The sequence below is a fragment of the Canis lupus genome, chromosome 31 (genome assembly GCF_003254725.2).
Source record: "Canis lupus dingo isolate Sandy chromosome 31, ASM325472v2, whole genome shotgun sequence".
Classification (NCBI taxonomy): domain Eukaryota; kingdom Metazoa; phylum Chordata; class Mammalia; order Carnivora; family Canidae; genus Canis; species Canis lupus.
Window position 1 is genome coordinate 3,025,590 of NC_064273.1, and position 17,535 is coordinate 3,043,124.

Below are 17,535 nucleotides of genomic sequence, written 5' to 3' on the forward strand. Positions count from 1 at the left end.
TGTTTTGCAAATATTTCCTCCCAGTATTTTTTCCCCATAATCTCTTAAATGAAAGATTAAAAAAAGCCTGTGCAATGATCTAACTATCCACATTAAAGATCAGAAATAAATATAATCAGAGGATACTTCCTTAAAGTGGTATGCAAGTTTATAAGATGTATATAATCTTTCACACAAGGTTCTGCTTTTTATTTTCTAAAAATATTTCTGAGCTAATTGAGATCATGTTGTATCTGTATCTATGTGCCTTTCTCTAACAGTTTTAAAAATAGTTCATCATAACATCTAATAGTGGCTCTGCAGTATTTTGACCAATAAAAGAACATGTCATGCGCCAATTGGACAAAATCAGTAAAACAAAACAAGAGCCAAACAGACAAAATATTTGAAACATAGCACCACACACACACACACATACACACACACACAGACAAAGGGACCCAAAGAGGTAGAGTTGAGAAATATACTGATATGCTCTAGATTAAAGAACAAATCCCTTAAGCATTATCACTTTTTGAAAGATATAATGACAACTTTTTGTTCTGTTTTGTTTTTTAGAAACCTGGGCTCAAAGAGTAACAAAAGCTCCCTAAGTCTATGTCCTTTTTTTGGTAACTGGTCAATAAACCTCCTGAAAGTAATATCCTACTGCTGTGTCCTTTATGGAACCCAGGAAGCAAAATATTGACTATAATCATAGAGGTGACCTATGTTTGCCCATCTCTTGACCTATGTTTTCCTTCCTTTTCTTATATTTATCCTCTTATTTTCCTCCTAGTTGGTCTTGTCTTGATTACCACCACCATGTTTAAATACACTCTGCATAGCACTCTACAATTTTTTAAAAAACAAGTAGCAATGGAAATCTAAACAGGTGACACAACAATGTCATATCTGATTCCATTGTAGAGACTCTTCTTTATGTGAATCAGGGATATTTTTCAAATAAGGAAAAAAACATGCATTGAATAAATGGAAAAAGTTTTCCATTTGTTATACATTGAATTGTGTACTGCCAAAATTCACATGTTTAAGTCTTACTCTCTCAAAACTCAGTATGTGGCTAATTTTGGAGATTGAGCCTTTTAGGAGATAATTAAGGTAAAATTAGTAATCAAAAAAAGACAGAGAGAGAGATAGATAATTAGGGTAAGATTAGATCATATGTATGGACCCTAATCCAATAGAATTTGGGTCTTCTTTTAAGAAAAAAGAGATTAAGACAGAGATGACACACAGATTGAGGGATGACCATATGAGGGCACAGTGAGACAGCAGCTATCCACAAAGCAGAAAGAGAGACCTCAAAAGAAACCAAATTTTTCAATACTTTGATCTTGGACTTCTAGTGTCCAGAACTGTGAGAAAGTAAATTTCTGTTGAATAATCCCTGTGTTTATGGTACATTGCTATGACAGCCCTAGCAAATTAATACACCTGGGCTTCTCATGTATCTACATCTTTTGTGACAAGAAAGTTCATGATGATACAGGGTTATGGATTATTAAAAAACAAATAACAAACAAAAACCCCAACTCTTTATTGTCCTTAAAATATTTTTAAGAGGATTATTGCAGATTGCTTAATTTCTCCCAATTTCCCCTCTATAAGCAGTATGTGATAGTTAAAACTGCTGTTAATGAGACGTAAAAATAAAGAACAGCAGTAGAAAGGGTTTCCTGAAGCATTTGATGGAGCTGCTCCTTTCTCTCTGCATCTGCTTAGTTAAGGTTTTTAAGCACAAGTCTATTTGTTACATAACTGGATAATGACTTAATTTGGACGAGTTAACAATTTCACACCTTCTAAACATAAGGTGAATACTAAGGAAAATCACTAATCTAATATCCTTACATAGGTCACTTTTATTACCAATAATGGAACGAGATAAACGTGCACTTTCAAATTTGAACACTCGATTACTTGCACTAATGGAGGAAATAAGAAACATAGATAATCTCAGACAGTGTCATTTAGGTTTAGCTTTGGAATATATTTGTTTTCTCATTCCTTCATATTTGATATTCTACAGATCCACATCCACCCAAATAATGAAGTTACAGTATTTAAAACAAATACCAGAATCTCTGAAGCCTATCACCATATGCCTGTGCCTAAAGATTTCTTTATGAATGTACTCCTTGATGAGAAAGCAAGGAATAAATACTGTAGATTTTAAGAAAAGAAAATAAATCCTGTAGGTTGTGTTTTTGTTTTTGATTTTTGTTTTGTTTGGTTGGGGTTTTTTTGTTTGTTTGTTTGTTTTTTAATATGTAATTTGTCAGGCCAGGCCAGGCCAAGGCCTGAAAAGAGGGAATCCCCCATTAGATTCCATTTCTTACTCTCTGCTATTGCCAGTCTAAGTTGATTGGCAGCATCATAGTTACTGATCTATATTAAATATAGGAAAGGTCATTTAAATGTCTTTCTCATCAGTTTAATAGCACAGGTTAGTTTACAGATTAGTTATAAATGCTGGAAAAATAACAGAGTGACTGTTTCTAAAGAGACAGAATGCATTATTAGTAAGTTACAGTGCTAATAGGTAAAGGTCAGCTATACATCTTTGGCATGACAAATGCAACATCAGTTTCAGAACAGACCTTAAATACCAACCCCATTATCTTCTCCACAGTGTCCATTGCAGTCGCTATAAAACACATATCCTGTTTTGTCATTTCCTGTTTAAAATCTGTAAATGACTTCTCTTTGCACTTAACATAAAAGCCATGACCAATTAAAAAGCTATTAAAAGCTATGACCAATTTCTACCTGATATGACTGCTGACTTCCATTGAATATTTTTTTTCTTAATTTAACTAACATTTACTGACACCATAGGTGCCAGATTCCCAGGAATATAAGAAACCCTGACCCTATAACACTTTCTATCCAGAATGGGGCATATGAAAAATAAATAATGACCATACAGGAGAAAATATTTTAATGGTATTAGTAGTCTTGAAGAGGAAAAAATTAACTTTGCAAGTTTTGTAGAAGTGACATTAATGATTGCTCTAATAAGTGATGTAGGAATTAGATATGCATAGATGGAGAGGGCAATTTAGTTTGAGGGCAAAATTTGAACAAGAGTGGTGGGACCCAAAATCTCAGTGAATAATAAATTGTCTAATTTGACTAAAACATAATAATAAATACAAGCATCATGTAAACAATATGCTGTAATTTAATAGATATCATTTTTAAAATTTTTTTTAAATTCAATTAGCCAACATATAGTAGATCATTAGTTTCAGATGTAGTGCTCAATAATTTATCAGTTGCATATAACATCCAGTGTTCATTTCATTTTGTTCTTAGATATCATTTAATTATTATCCAAACCAAATACATTACATATTATTATCTCCAATTCATAGATGGGAAAACTAAATAAAATGTGAAGGCTCTAAATGGCCTATTAGTCAAGATCCTCCAAGAAGGAGATGCTAAGAGACAATTACACATGCAAGAGATTTATCAGGAGAAAATGACTGCGTTAGCCAAAGAGATAGGAGCCACGAGAGGTTGGAACTATCCGTTTGTGAGGCAGGACTACACTGAATTAATGGAAGAAGGAAGGAAAAAAAGTTGAATGGAAGCATTTCAAAATGTAGCACAGTTCCAAAGAAACGTGGCAAGGCCATCTGGTATCCTTCAAGCCATCAAAGGAGTCATTTATCTTCCCAGAGTGGGCCTGTCTTAATATCGCTGCCATGTTTAGTCACTGGCTGGTAGTAGTCAGTGCTCAATAATGCCTCGACATCAACCACAGTGATGGACTTCAGAGCACAGAGACTGGGGTCATAGGCTAGTCCCTGAAGAGGTCTGAAAGGAATATTCTCTCTCTCTTTCTCTTTTTAAAGATTTTATTTACTCATTCATAAGAGACACAAAGAGAGAGAGAGAGAGAGAGAGAGAGGCAGAGACACAGGCAGAGAGAGAAGCAGGTTCCATGCAGGGAGTCCGATGAGGGATCCCGGAACCCCAGGATCAGATGCTTAACTGCTGAATATTCTCAAGGCTACCACAGCAACAAACTGACTAGGGACCAAGTCTATGTAATTAATGTAACCAAAATACAAAAATAAAGGTGAAAAGCAGCATTATGTGTACATTTTTCTCTCATAAACTAACTCCTTCAATAATATTGGCCTCTAATATTTTTAAACATTAACTAAATCAAGATAAAATATTGATTTCTTGTTAAATTTTATTCTTAGATTGCATGGAATAGAAGCTATCCTTTTTATTCTCAAATATTTTCAAACAGTAATGGAATTTTTAGTTGCAGAAACCATCTAAAGTCAATACCAGCACACTTAAATTACAGATGAGTTATTCAGGGTGAGAAGATTTCATATTTGCTCAGAGTCACTAAAAGAATTAGTGTTAGTTGGTATTGAGTACAGATATCTTGACTCCTGTTTATAGTGTTTATCACCCTTTACCACCATTTTCCCCCCTCTCATTTCTCTTTTTTTCAGTTTTATAGTCTTACATGCAATCATTTCTATCATGATAGCCCTACAGGTCATTTGTCACACCTTGCTTACTATGACATAAAAACTAGCATCTTCATAAAGATACAGCATAATTTCCACAGTACTTTTCAAATTTCAAAGAGCTTTCACATCTACTAGCTCAACTGAGTTTCATATTTTTTTTTTTTGGTTTGGTTATTGTTTCTATATTAGACTAAGAACTCTGAAAAAATTAAATTTGATGAAAGTAGTTTAGGATTTTGGTTACTATTATTCATTTGTTCATTTTGGTGGCCAACCAAATTTCATGCTATGAAGATGAAGATTAATGGAATCCTTTTTTTTTTCCTGTTCATTTCTATCTTGTATCAGAGAATTATCTTAGAAAACTATGGATGTAGATGAACCACATTAAATTGCTGCTATTCAACCACTTTGGACCAACCCTGGCTATTTCTTACATTTCATCATAATAATTCCTGTCTTGAACATTCAAAATATTGAAACATTTGGGAAAAGTTTATCAGGGAAATAATATAATCATTATTATTATTTTTTAAAGATTTTATTTATTTATTCTTGATAGACACACAGAGAGAGAGGTAAAGACACAGGCAGAGGGAGAAGCAGGCTCCATGCAGGGAGCCCAACATGGGACTCGATCCCTGGGTCTCCAGGATCACACCCGGGCTGAAGGCAGGTACTAAACTGCTGAGCCACCCAGGGATCCCCAATTTAGTTACTAAATTTATAGAACATCAAGATTACATGAGTCTCTAGAGGATGCTTCATCCAGTTTTTTAATCCTAACATGAATTCTCCTACAATCACCCAGGCAGGTTGCATCATCCACTCTTTAAAGACACCTAGCAATGACAAGCTAATTTCAGATAGCTATGATTATTAGGGATTTCTATCTATATTCACTCACTGACCTTAGCTATTCTTTATGTCTTATAGGCTCAGTTTAGATTATCATCCACAGGACAATGTGTTCAAATGCTTTTTAATGTATTTTTCATAACCAAATAGTCTTCTTAAATTTGAACTTTTTGGTAACCCTGATCATTCTTCCTATGATATTATTTAACTATTACGGTCATTGTTCTATTTTAACAATGTCTTTCTCAAAATACAAGTCTAATGACTGAACACAATATCCCAGATATGATTTTATCTTAGGAGATTTAAATTTAATGTGACTATTACCTTCCTTAGCATAGTCAATATAGCCAATACCTATCATCATCAGATTAAAAACATATACCCTGGGCAGCCCCGGTGGCGCAGCGGTTTAGCGCTGCCTGCAGTCCAGGGCCTGATCCTGGAGACCCTGGATCGAGTCCCACATCAGGCTCTCTGCATGGTGCCTGCTTCTCCCTCTGCCTTTGTCTCTGCCTCTCTCTCTCTCTCTCTCTCTGTGTCTCTATGAATAAATAAATAAATAATAATAGAAGACTTATACCCTAATTATTCAACTAGTCAGACACCGAGAGGCTTTCAAGGGTCTGAACTATATGTTTGACATTACAGGGAAATTCATAAAAAGAATCGATATTTTTCTATTTAAATATGTTGGCACTGATAGACTATGTCACATTAATTAATTTATTTATTTTTTGATGATGTCATATTTAGCCAGTGGCATAGAATGCTGAGTATATTGGTCTTGGTCTATGTCCTGAGGAAACATGTCACCAAGTCCCTCCCCCACCCCCTGAATTATGTTACTTTAGAGACCACATCATGAGTATAATTATCAAAATTGGAGCTAATTGACACTTTTTTCTCAGTTGAAATCTCGGGAACTAAAAAAGACCTGGAAATTGCCTGAGGCTCACAGGCAACATCTTAAAAAATTACTACTATTTTGTTGGAATATTTATATGGATTTCTAGTGTATTTCACTTCACTAGAAGTGTGGAAAACAAGAGCTTACTTTTAAAACCTATTATTAAAATTTGGGACTTTTTTTTTTTTAATTTGGGACTTATTAACCAAAAAAAAAAAAAAAGACAATATTCATTTTATCAGTCTCTGTTACAACTATTAATATTTAAATATGATAGGGGATCCTTGGGTGGTTCAGCCGTTTAGCTCCTGACTTCAGCCCAGGGCATGATCCTGGAGATCCAGGTTCAAGTGCCATGTCGAGCTCCCTGCATTGAGCCTGCTTCTCCCTCTGCCTGTGTCTCTGCCTCTCTCTCTCTCTCTCTCTCGATTATGAATAAATAAATAAAATCTTTAAAAAATATTTAAAGATGATAAGCATTCCCACTTACTCAAAACTATATGAAGTTTAGAATAAATTTAAAAGAATTCATTTGCCTCAAGCTACATGTGGTTGTATTTCAATAATATCATGTCTCTAGCTTGATTATAACCTTAGCGACTAAAATGTTCTTGGCCAATATGCTCTTTCTCTAACTGACAAGTGTATAACGTTTTTCAAATGGAAAATAGTTTCTTTATATAGGTGAAGTTGTGACCAGTAGTTGTTTTGATATCATGCAGGTTATAAGAATATTTTTAAAAATCAATATCAAGGTCACTCTCTAGCATATAACCAATTTTATTCACTTTTTTGACTAATGACTACAATTTTCTTTCACAGTAGCATAACAGAAAAATGTAGTTGCTTTTAAGGCTTATTCCCTGTATTAGGTCTCTTGGAAATATATGTTGAAAGAAGATACCAGGGTTTTTATATAAAAATAATGTATATTTAGGCAGGGTTGATGGCTACTTTTAAAGTGACAGTTACCTTAAATTGCTATTGGTAGCACTTTGATATAGCAACTGCAGTTCTGTTTTGAATTGAACAGTTTTGAAGTGAAGATTTTAGGTTATAACAAGGTCAGTGTATTTTTGGAGTTTGCTTCTTCGGGCAATACATTCAGGAGTGCCTGAGTTTCCCAATACATTAAATTTTACTTAAAAAAAAAAAAAAAAAAAAAAAGCAAAACAAAGCAGCAAAGCTCTCTAATTAGGAAACGATGTTACTACTTCCTGTAAACGTATGAGTTCTTTGTATTTGGAGTGTCATACAATACTATTCCTTTCTGTACTCCTGACTTCATATTGTTGTTTATTAATATTTCAGAATCACCATTATAATACCTCTCCTATTAATTCTATGTTCCAATTCATTGTATGTTCAAATTGCTGTTAGGATAAGTCTTTAAAGCATATATGAAGTAATACATTTTACATAATTATCTCCATAATACTCAAGTTAACCATTGTGTTTAATCTTTTAAATCTTTTTAATCTCATTTTTTGTAAGTTTCAACTGGGAGGTAAGGTAGACTAAGTGACATGGACAATCAGAGTAACCAGGTTATATTTCTGTATTACCAGTTGTAATTCTAAATACAATTTTAAAAATAGCCATCACTGCATAGTAACACACAGTTTTTGTACAAAACACCCAAGCTATTATATACACTTTACCTCTCTCTGCCCTCAGCTACCTCATGCATGGTATTAGTACATTGACTTGCTTATCTCTGAAGGGTTACTTAGAGTATTCAGAAATTATGATGTGTTAACATTATTTAAATACCAGGCTGATAGTATTGAACTGAACTCTGGTTGCAGTGCTGGAAATAGAGCAAGCTATACCAAAAATGTTGTGTCATTACACTTTGGTTCCTTGTTTATACGTTCTAGAGATCTTTTATAATCATTCAAATAATTGGAGGGTTTGGATAATGCTTATTTTTCTTCTCTAAATTAGTTTTATACATTTGGCTAAGCCTAAAATGTAACCTACCTTTGAGTGACCTTCTATTCATATCAAGCTACCATATAATTTCCATTTTTATAGTTATTTTTTAAAATACTACATTGCATTTTGCATAATTTATTTCTGTATATCATAAAGTATTACATCATAAATAAAATAAAGTTAATTTTTGTTATCAAATGACCAAAGACATGAGGGAAGCACTCTAATGTAAAGTATTTTGTTTTGATGGAAACATTTGCAAATGTTTGATTTATGAATACCTAATTTCTAATTATACAACAAAGTTCTTTAAAAGGGAGAGAAAACTTAACCAACATTTAAAAATTATATAAATATTTAAGTAAGTGTAATTTTTCATTGAAACAGTTTTCCAAAAATGGAATAACATTCTATTATCATTACATTTAAATAATTTCTTTTCAATTTCCATTTATACTTGTTATGGTACTTAAACACTATTTCTTATTTTCTTGAAAATTGAGAATGAGACCGTCTGCTGTAATCTGAAAGTGTTAAGTTTACAAGGACAAAAATAGCATTAAATAGCCAGAGTGATTCCTTAAATATCTATGATTTCTCTGTTCTAATTTGTTTTCAAAATTGCTAACATCAGTTGGCATTAACTGTTATAATATTTTCATGCCAGGAAACACTATTAGCTTTCATTTAAAAGAAAAGTCTCACCAATTTAATATGTAAATATAGGTACATTGGTATTAATATTTTCTAAAAGAATTCCACTTTCATTTGCAAAACTATAAAATTGTTCTAGTTCTAAATAGATGCTACTTAGCTTCATTTGAGTGTGACATCTGTACATGTGAAGTGCTTACATCCTTCATTACTTAGTATTTTTCACATGAATCTATAATGACATATTTTCTGATACTATTCTATCTTAATTTCAATTCTATCCCTGAATTAATTAAGTTGGCTATGTTGGTATTAACAGCTTTGTCAAATAAACATCAGCAAATAATTATTTTATAACTGCATGCTAATTCTATGATAATTATAAAATAAAGATATACATATAGATAAATGAATACCCTTCTCTATGAGCTATTCTGTTCACTATTTTCTAAGCACTCTGGACTTTGGTGAATAATCACTTAATATTTTAGATGAATATATTTTTTATTCAATTTTTAGAGAACCTTAATATTACATGATATACAGCTATAAGTGAAAACATATTATCACTAAACTAAGTTATAAATATTTTTCTAGGGCAAAAGGAGATCAGATAATGCAAATAACAGACATGTCAATGTAGACTTTGAGAAAAAGTAGAAAACAACTCTCTTTCTATTAAATATTTCAGGGCACCTGGGTGACTCAGTTGGTTAAGTATCCAACTTTTGGTTTTAGCTTAGGTCATGATCTTGTGGTGGTGGCATCAATACCCATCTTGGGCTCTGAATTCCGCATTGAGTCGACTTCAGATTCCCCCTCACTCTCCCTCTTGCTCTCTCTCTCTTTCTCTCAAATAAATAAATAAATAAATAAATAAATAAAATCAATCTAAAAAAAATAAACATTTCATTTGTATTTTTACCTTTTTGTTACATTTTTCTCCCTTTTATAAGAAGAGAATCTATCATGGTTGGCACCCCTTAAAATTATCTCTTCATTACACAGTAATATAAATAGTTAAAATCCTACAAATGATTATAAACACAATCTTTAATGCAGGATAAACTCAATCAATCTTTTGTATGTTCTTATTACCAGGATATTGACTGACACAACAACCAGAACAGTTACATATTCACCTAATATTAGTATCTTTAAGGTGATATTTGGTCACTTTTTTTCAGTGTGACATACTGGGTTTATCATATCAAAAAATTTGACCTTCTGAGCCATCTTATCGATGATCTCAGAATTTGGAGTGAAGATTATAAACAGTCTTTATAAATTAATCTCTATATAGGCAATTCTCAAATTATGTATGATTGCCTTAAATTTCATTTAGAAATAAAACATTTATAAAAATTGTTTTAAAGTATTAATATAGGCCATAACTCCAAAAGTAATTTACAAATATTCTTTATCATTTGGGAACTATTTCTCTATTGAAGCAATATTTTAAAAAGGTAGTTATGACTTCAAATGCAGCTATTTAAATCCACCAATGTCCCCAAAATATAGAAGCCAGCCAATATATAAACTGTATAATTTTATGAAAAAGAGTTTGCAGAGTTCCACTTTAAAATGTCAGTTCACACATGGATAATATCTCTCTTCTCACCAACCTCTCAAGAAAAATTAGGTAACAAAATCACCAAGCCGTTGGTAACTAGTTTTAAGCCCTCTATCAAGGACTTGTCCCAGAGAGATGCACAATTCTACGGTTTTCTGGAAAGATAGTGTCTAAATAGTTGTAGGACAAAAAAGGGGGTAAGCAAGGAGAAGAGATCATTTCGGATTCAAGAAGGTTTATAATCAAAGTCTCCCTAGTATTTAATGTAATATAATTTTAAAAGGCTCCCATTCTTCTCTAAATTTGCAGGCAATTTACTGCCCATCCCCATCTCTTCTGCAGGAAATGTATCTCTTGTTTAGTTGAATGGAAGTAGCATGAGTTTACCTCATTGTATCATATCGTATTACCTTATTTGCTATTTTGACACTTTCAGTTGCAGAGAAATGCTGTCACCTTGATGTATATGGGCTCAGCAAAGAGGCTAGCCAGATCTCAAGAAAAACTGTGTGCAAGATGGAGAAATACAGGTTGGTTTTGAGGAAAAACTGACTGGGCTGACAGTCTTAAAACTACTGAACTGAAGGACAGTCTAAGGGAAGCTAACATCAAATGGGTGGGGGTGGGGTGATAGCTAAAAGACTTCCAAAAATGTTCCCCTTTAATACAGCTGTTAGTAATTATCTTTCTAAATTTACTAATGAGCTAATGAGGAAAGAATAACACTATTCTTCATATTTGATAGAAAGTGATGCTACAATTAATTCATTGTCAAAATGCCAAGAGACCAAAGTGTAGTTTCACAATGGTTTCAACAGACTGATGTGATTATCCAAATAAACCAAAATGAAAAAAAATGATGCTTTATGACTTAACACCAAAGTCTTCCATTTCTTTGAAAACTTCTAAAATAGCATTATGGTAGTCCTAGACTTTTTCCATCTGATATTTTCCTTTATTTTCTATTTTTCTTTCAGGTTTTCATGACCTTCAGAGGTTAGTGATGGTTACCAAAAAAAAGTATTAGAATCATTCCAACAATTATGGTGTGTTACTGAATATTTCATGTTCATTTATCTCTGCCATCCTATGTTTTATCTTTTATGAGCCTGTCAATTATATTCTTCATCCAAAGTTGATTGATAAGATTAGGGAATCTCTGTCCATGATCTCCCCAAATATTCTGGATTGTACAGAGCTGGTACTATTGTAAATTAAGTCAAGTTAGTTCATTTTCAGTGATGAAAAGTGAATGTTGTGTGCAACATTTTAAATAAGCCATTTTTGTTTGTATAGGTGCCTGAAGAAACCTGATCTGTGATTTGAACAATAAAAATAAATGCATTTATGATTTGAGTCTTTATCTTCAGACTATAAACTCAAATAGGTGGGAAGCAATGAGATGTAACATCAATGCATTCAAAAAAATTATGTCATTATTTATTTCCACATAAATTTGAGATACAACTCTTACAGAGATATTTAGGTACATCAATAGAAAAGTGTATGCTTTCTAGAGAATTCTAACAGCCAATCCTATTTTTGTTGCTGAGTTTCTTTTTGATCTTAAGAAATCAAGTTAACCTTTCAGGACTTCAGTTACTTTATCTGTAAAATAGATAAAATATCTTCCTCATAGGATTTTTATTGGGAAAAGTAAATGCACACAAAGCACTTAGCACACCGCTCGCCCGAATGCCTTGATAAATGTTTGCTTACTTCCCCAAATCAGAACCGATATATTTAAGAGGCTGTGTCCCTGAGTAGCCTGAGGGTGAACGCCTCAAATATTTTTTTGAAGAACAAAAAGTCATGAATATTATGCTAAAATTTGGCTCAGTTTGTAGCATTTTGGAAGAAAAAATATAAATATCTTTAGCTTCTTAAAACCTGATCATGAAATAAAAGCTTTGTACCTGCATAAGTTTCCTACAACCAAAGCGTTCCATTTCTTTTCTGTGTTTACAATTTTCAAAAAAGCATAATCTATTTAATATGTTTGAGATCCAAAAAGATTATTTAAAAATGCATGACAAATATGTAGTACAGGTTTGGGAGGTGTTAGGATGAATACCAGAGAGTGTTCTCTCTGATTGGGAACAGCATCTCTTATCTGGAGTGACATCAGGTGACACCCATGAATGTTATTTTTAAATCATTGGATATGCTTGTTGCTCCAACTGCGCTAGCACCTGGTGAAATATGCAGCTGAGGGGACTTGGAAATTTTAAAATAAGTGAATCACAGATTATTTTTAATTTCAATTTCAAATGCTATAATCACCTGTATTTAATAATAGCCATATTTAGACAGGCTGCCTGTCTCCACTTAAATGTATCCTCTTTACCTCTGTCATTCTGCAAGTCAACATTTTAACTGCTTTCTTTCAATATGTAGATTTATCTTCTCCTGTGGCCTGGTTGTCATTAAAACTGTCACACACTAATTATTTATGTATACCTATTTATTATTAAACCAGTAAAATCTTCACCCCCACCGACTGTCTTTCTCCCAGGTCACCTTGTAAGCAAAACTGCATTTTTCAGTTCACGGTTGGTTTTCTATCCATCTGTGTATTAAAGCTGTTCTACTTTCCTATATCAAGTCTTATCTGACTAAGTCATACACCTTTCAGTATTGCAATCCCTTTGTTATAGTCTTACTATTATGCTTTTATTAAAACATGTCTAGTAACATAACATAAAATAGTGTTATAACAAAGTATCCCTAAGTCATAAAATTAAATTTGAGTTTTGTAATATCTCTGAATTGACCCAGAGCCTGGAAAATTTAGGTCATATAGAGAAAAAAAAGTCAAAACTCAAGTACATCGATAATGTGAAAAGTGCAAAGCAAATCACTCTTTTTTTTTGAGATGCTAATGTTTAGTGCCTTTGGATGACATTTGAGTCATCATACAGTGTCAGGACATGTACTATATAGAAGACGTTATGTGTGGAGCATTGTCAGGGCAGCAAGGGTAAAAAACAACAGCCTTTATTCTTACAAGGGACCAATAGACTGTAGAGTCTATTGGAAGAACTGCATGTGTATCTAACTACAATAAAGGCACCCAAAATACATGAAACAAAGGGAGAAAAAAAGGAGAGTGTTTTCTTATGCCTCAATTTTACTTTAAAGCCTTTCTAAGAAATACGGCTTTTAAACTTGTCAGGCTGAGCTTATAATAACAATTAACCAAATGTTTGTCAAATTGAATTAGATTCAAAATAAAAATCTGCCAATTGGCTGTTTTTCTTGTTTTTAAGACTTTTTCTCTGCAACTCATGTCCTTAATTAAACTTGAATATCTTCATTTCTTTTTCATCTACTTTAAATCATATTCATTATTATTTTTTAGTCACCATAAAAGTAAGATACATCAGTTAGTCAGGAATGTTGGCTGTGCTTTAGAACTTTGAATTCCAATTTTGCATTTTAGAATTAATGACTGCTGAAAGAATGATACTGAAATATGGGGATTTCCGGGAAGAACAATAGTACCTCAAAATGATAGGAAATAAAACAGAAAGAAGAAAAATTTCTAGACATTGTGCATGTATATTGGAAATATGTTTTACCTAAATATCCTATAATTCTCATAAAGGAAATGTGTCTCATAAAAGAGACACAATGTCTCTTTGTGTACCCGATACACAAAGCAGAAATGCCTCTAAGAAATGAAAATAAATATTTAGAGGATGAAGCAGATAATCAGAGATGGCCTATTCATTTAGCCAGATTCATTTAGCCAGATCCTGGGAGATTTGCAACAGACAGTTTGGAAATAAAAAGGGTTATCCTTCACAAAGGAAATAAGAACTGACATCTATTACTCTGATGAAAGGTTAAATGTTTGTATTAAAATGTGTTTCATGCAAATATTAAAATATATGGCCTGTAGATTTTCAATTTCAAAATTTTGAAATAACTTGCTATTGTTTAATACTAAAATTTTATTTGTCCTCACTAAAGTGTGTGTGTACATGTGTGTCAGGGCACATCTAAATAACTCATTCTGCCCAGAAGCCACTTCTCCTTAACATTTTTCCTTTGTAGGGTCTCAAATATTACTTTCCTCGTGGAGCTGAAGAAGTTACTAGATTCCATTTTCAAATATTGTGATTGTGAGGTTATTTAAAAAAATACTTCCAATCCAAAGTCTTTGTCTTTCTTAGCAATTAAATGTTATCGATAATCTTCATAAAACCTAAAAATATGAAACGTAATTTTTATATAATATCAAAGCAGATATAAAATAAATGAGATTAAATTAGATTGAGAATTTATAACTGGGAAAGAAAAATGAAAAAACTTAACTTCTGGAAAAAATCTTAACTAATTTAATAATTTATCATGACAGGCCGAAAAAAATGTCTCTTAAATCAGTTTATAAAATGACCTAAATTCTTCTACTGCAATTTGACTGCATAATTTGACAAGATTCCACTTACAATAAAATAATGCCTTCAGTGATCAAATATTCCAGTGTCTGTTTTGACAGATAAGGAAAATGAGGTTAAGAAAAATTAAATAATATCATCAATAACAACAAAATAAAACAAAACAAATCTGGGCCATAGGTAAATGCCAAAACTGGAAAACAGATATACTACTCAAAATTCAGAACTCTCTGACTGTACCACACTGGGTGTTTGGTTTCGTTGGGTTTTCCTGGTCTTCATGAAGTGTTTTTGTTGTTTGTTTTTGTTTGTTTTAGGTTTTTATTTTGAATAAGTTTGAACTATTTCTCAAAGAAAAATTACACATAATCGAGATTAAAGATCACAAGAATCACAAGAGCTGTCTGAAGATGTGAAGAAACATTTCAGGCTCAATAATCAAAAAGTGATCTTGATCTAAGTTCAAAATCTAATATTCATGTAGTGTGTTGTTCAGCCTCATAACTTTTCCTTTTATTTTATTTTTTATTTATTTTTATTTTTTTTTAAACTTTTCCTTTTAAATATGGAGGGCATTAAAATACATTGCCATTAGAAAAGAGAAAAGTTTTTTGATAATATTTTACTAGCACCGTTATTTTAATAAGTAATCTATGATGTTCAAAGTTACTTCTTACATTTCTTTCTAAATGTAATTCAGTTTTTAGTTCTAAAATTATGACAAACTGTGATTTTAGTGTCCTTTTGTTTACATAATTTAAATGCAACAAATTAATATAAACTAATTTTCTAAAATATCTGTAACGTAGAAAGTCTTTTAACAAGTCACAATTTATAAAGTATACAATTTATAAAATAAAAAAACAAAATTCCTAGGTATTTCCTTAAATTATTATTAACCATGCCATAATATAACCATAGAAGACATCGGTTATATTCATTTCAGCTCTAATGAAATAATCACTTTTCATTTCAAAGAAACAAAGTTATTTAAGATTTTTTTTTGTCAAATGTCAATGACAGTATCAAAACTTACAGGTATTTCTAATTTTTAAGCATTATCCATTAAGCCTGCTATTAAATGAAAATAGGGGAAAATGTGTTTTAAAGGACGTGTAAAAGATACTTTTGACAACCTCATATTAAGTAGGATTGCATTTCTTTAACAGATGAAAAAGTCTATACTAATAAATGCAGCCATATATATGTTATAAAACCTATTTTACTTAGGTAGATCTAATAAGAATGATTAATGTCAATAGTTGAAAGTATAAAAGTTCTATGAGAGAAAAATGTGTGCAGTTTGGTTCAATCATTTGCAGAATAAATCATTCAATATTATTTTTAAATCTCCATTTATATGAAAAGAATAAGATTAGGGTTATATAATATGGATAAACATTCTTTACTTGTTAGAGGGATGTTAATAAGAAAAGCCCTATACTCATGTATTCAAAACAGTGAAAATGGTTAATAATAACACATCATTTCTTCAAGATATGTAGATGCAAAAACGTATAAATTGAAAAAGATGAGAGATACTTTGTCTTATTAATACTCTTCTTTTATTAGTAAAAGTTGCTATAGGAACTTCAGTTACTAGAAACTACACACACAGACCTCATATACTACATGTCCTGGAAACTGAAGACTTTGGATTGCCCATGAAATATGAGTTTGCAAAAATCCAATATGGGTTTTTGTACCCCAGTAATAATTGACCTTAAAAATCCTTATGTAGCCTCTTTGATTTTCCAGTTTCCATATTTCCTCACCTCATCAGTCCCCTATTTGGACTATTACCTTGATTTTGCTCTGTCCTTAGAGAATCTCATTATATAACATAGAAGTCAGTAATTACTTCTTGACAGATTTTTTTCTGGAAAGACTTTCAAGATGACTCCTATACTTGGTCTAAGTGAGGTACATACCCTGCCTTACTTACAAGCACTTCTCATTGAATCAACCTTTTTAATTTTCTCACCAAAATGTGAGTTCCCAATAATCTTTAGCTCAGCTTCCCATATTACCAGTATTTGGCAAATAACAGGTGCTCCAAATGCTTACTGAATGAGTGTTTTTGTTTTTTGGTTTTGTTTTGTTTTGTTTTGCTCTTCCCAGAAAGAGTTACTTGTGACTAAGGAGAAGTCACAGGAAATTAACAATTTTGTGTACCAACAAATACCAGCATTTTCCTTTTCAGATCCATACGCGTGTATATTTTTCTTAATAGATTTGCAAGGTGGGCCTTATTAACCTCTATTTTATAGATGAGAAACCTTAGAGACTTTCCTAAAATTACATATCCTAGCAAAGGACTCCACATTGATCTTTACATTGTTCTAAATTAATCCTAGAAAGAACTATTAATATCAATTACTTGTCTGTATTTCTTTAGAATTTACTAAGCATTGACACATGCATTATATCAATTTTATCTGAATAAGACACCCATGAGTTTGATATATTAGATAACATGTATTTTTCAAGGAACAATTGACAGGTCACTTCAACCATACAAAATCACTGATTCTTCTAGTTGGTCATATATTCCTCTAGAGTACAATTTATATATATATATATTAAGTAATAATAGTAATATAAGTAATAATAATAATAATATAATATAATATAATATAATAATATCTATAATATAATATATAATATATAATATAATATAATAATAAATAA

General features: G+C 31.8%; 1 protein-coding gene across 3 annotated transcripts in view; it reads right to left on the reverse strand.

Annotated features, from left to right (window-relative positions):
• Window positions 1–17,535, reverse strand: part of CADM2 (cell adhesion molecule 2) — a 1,069,595-nt gene that overhangs the window by 803,965 nt on the left and 248,095 nt on the right. The window lies entirely within an intron of this gene.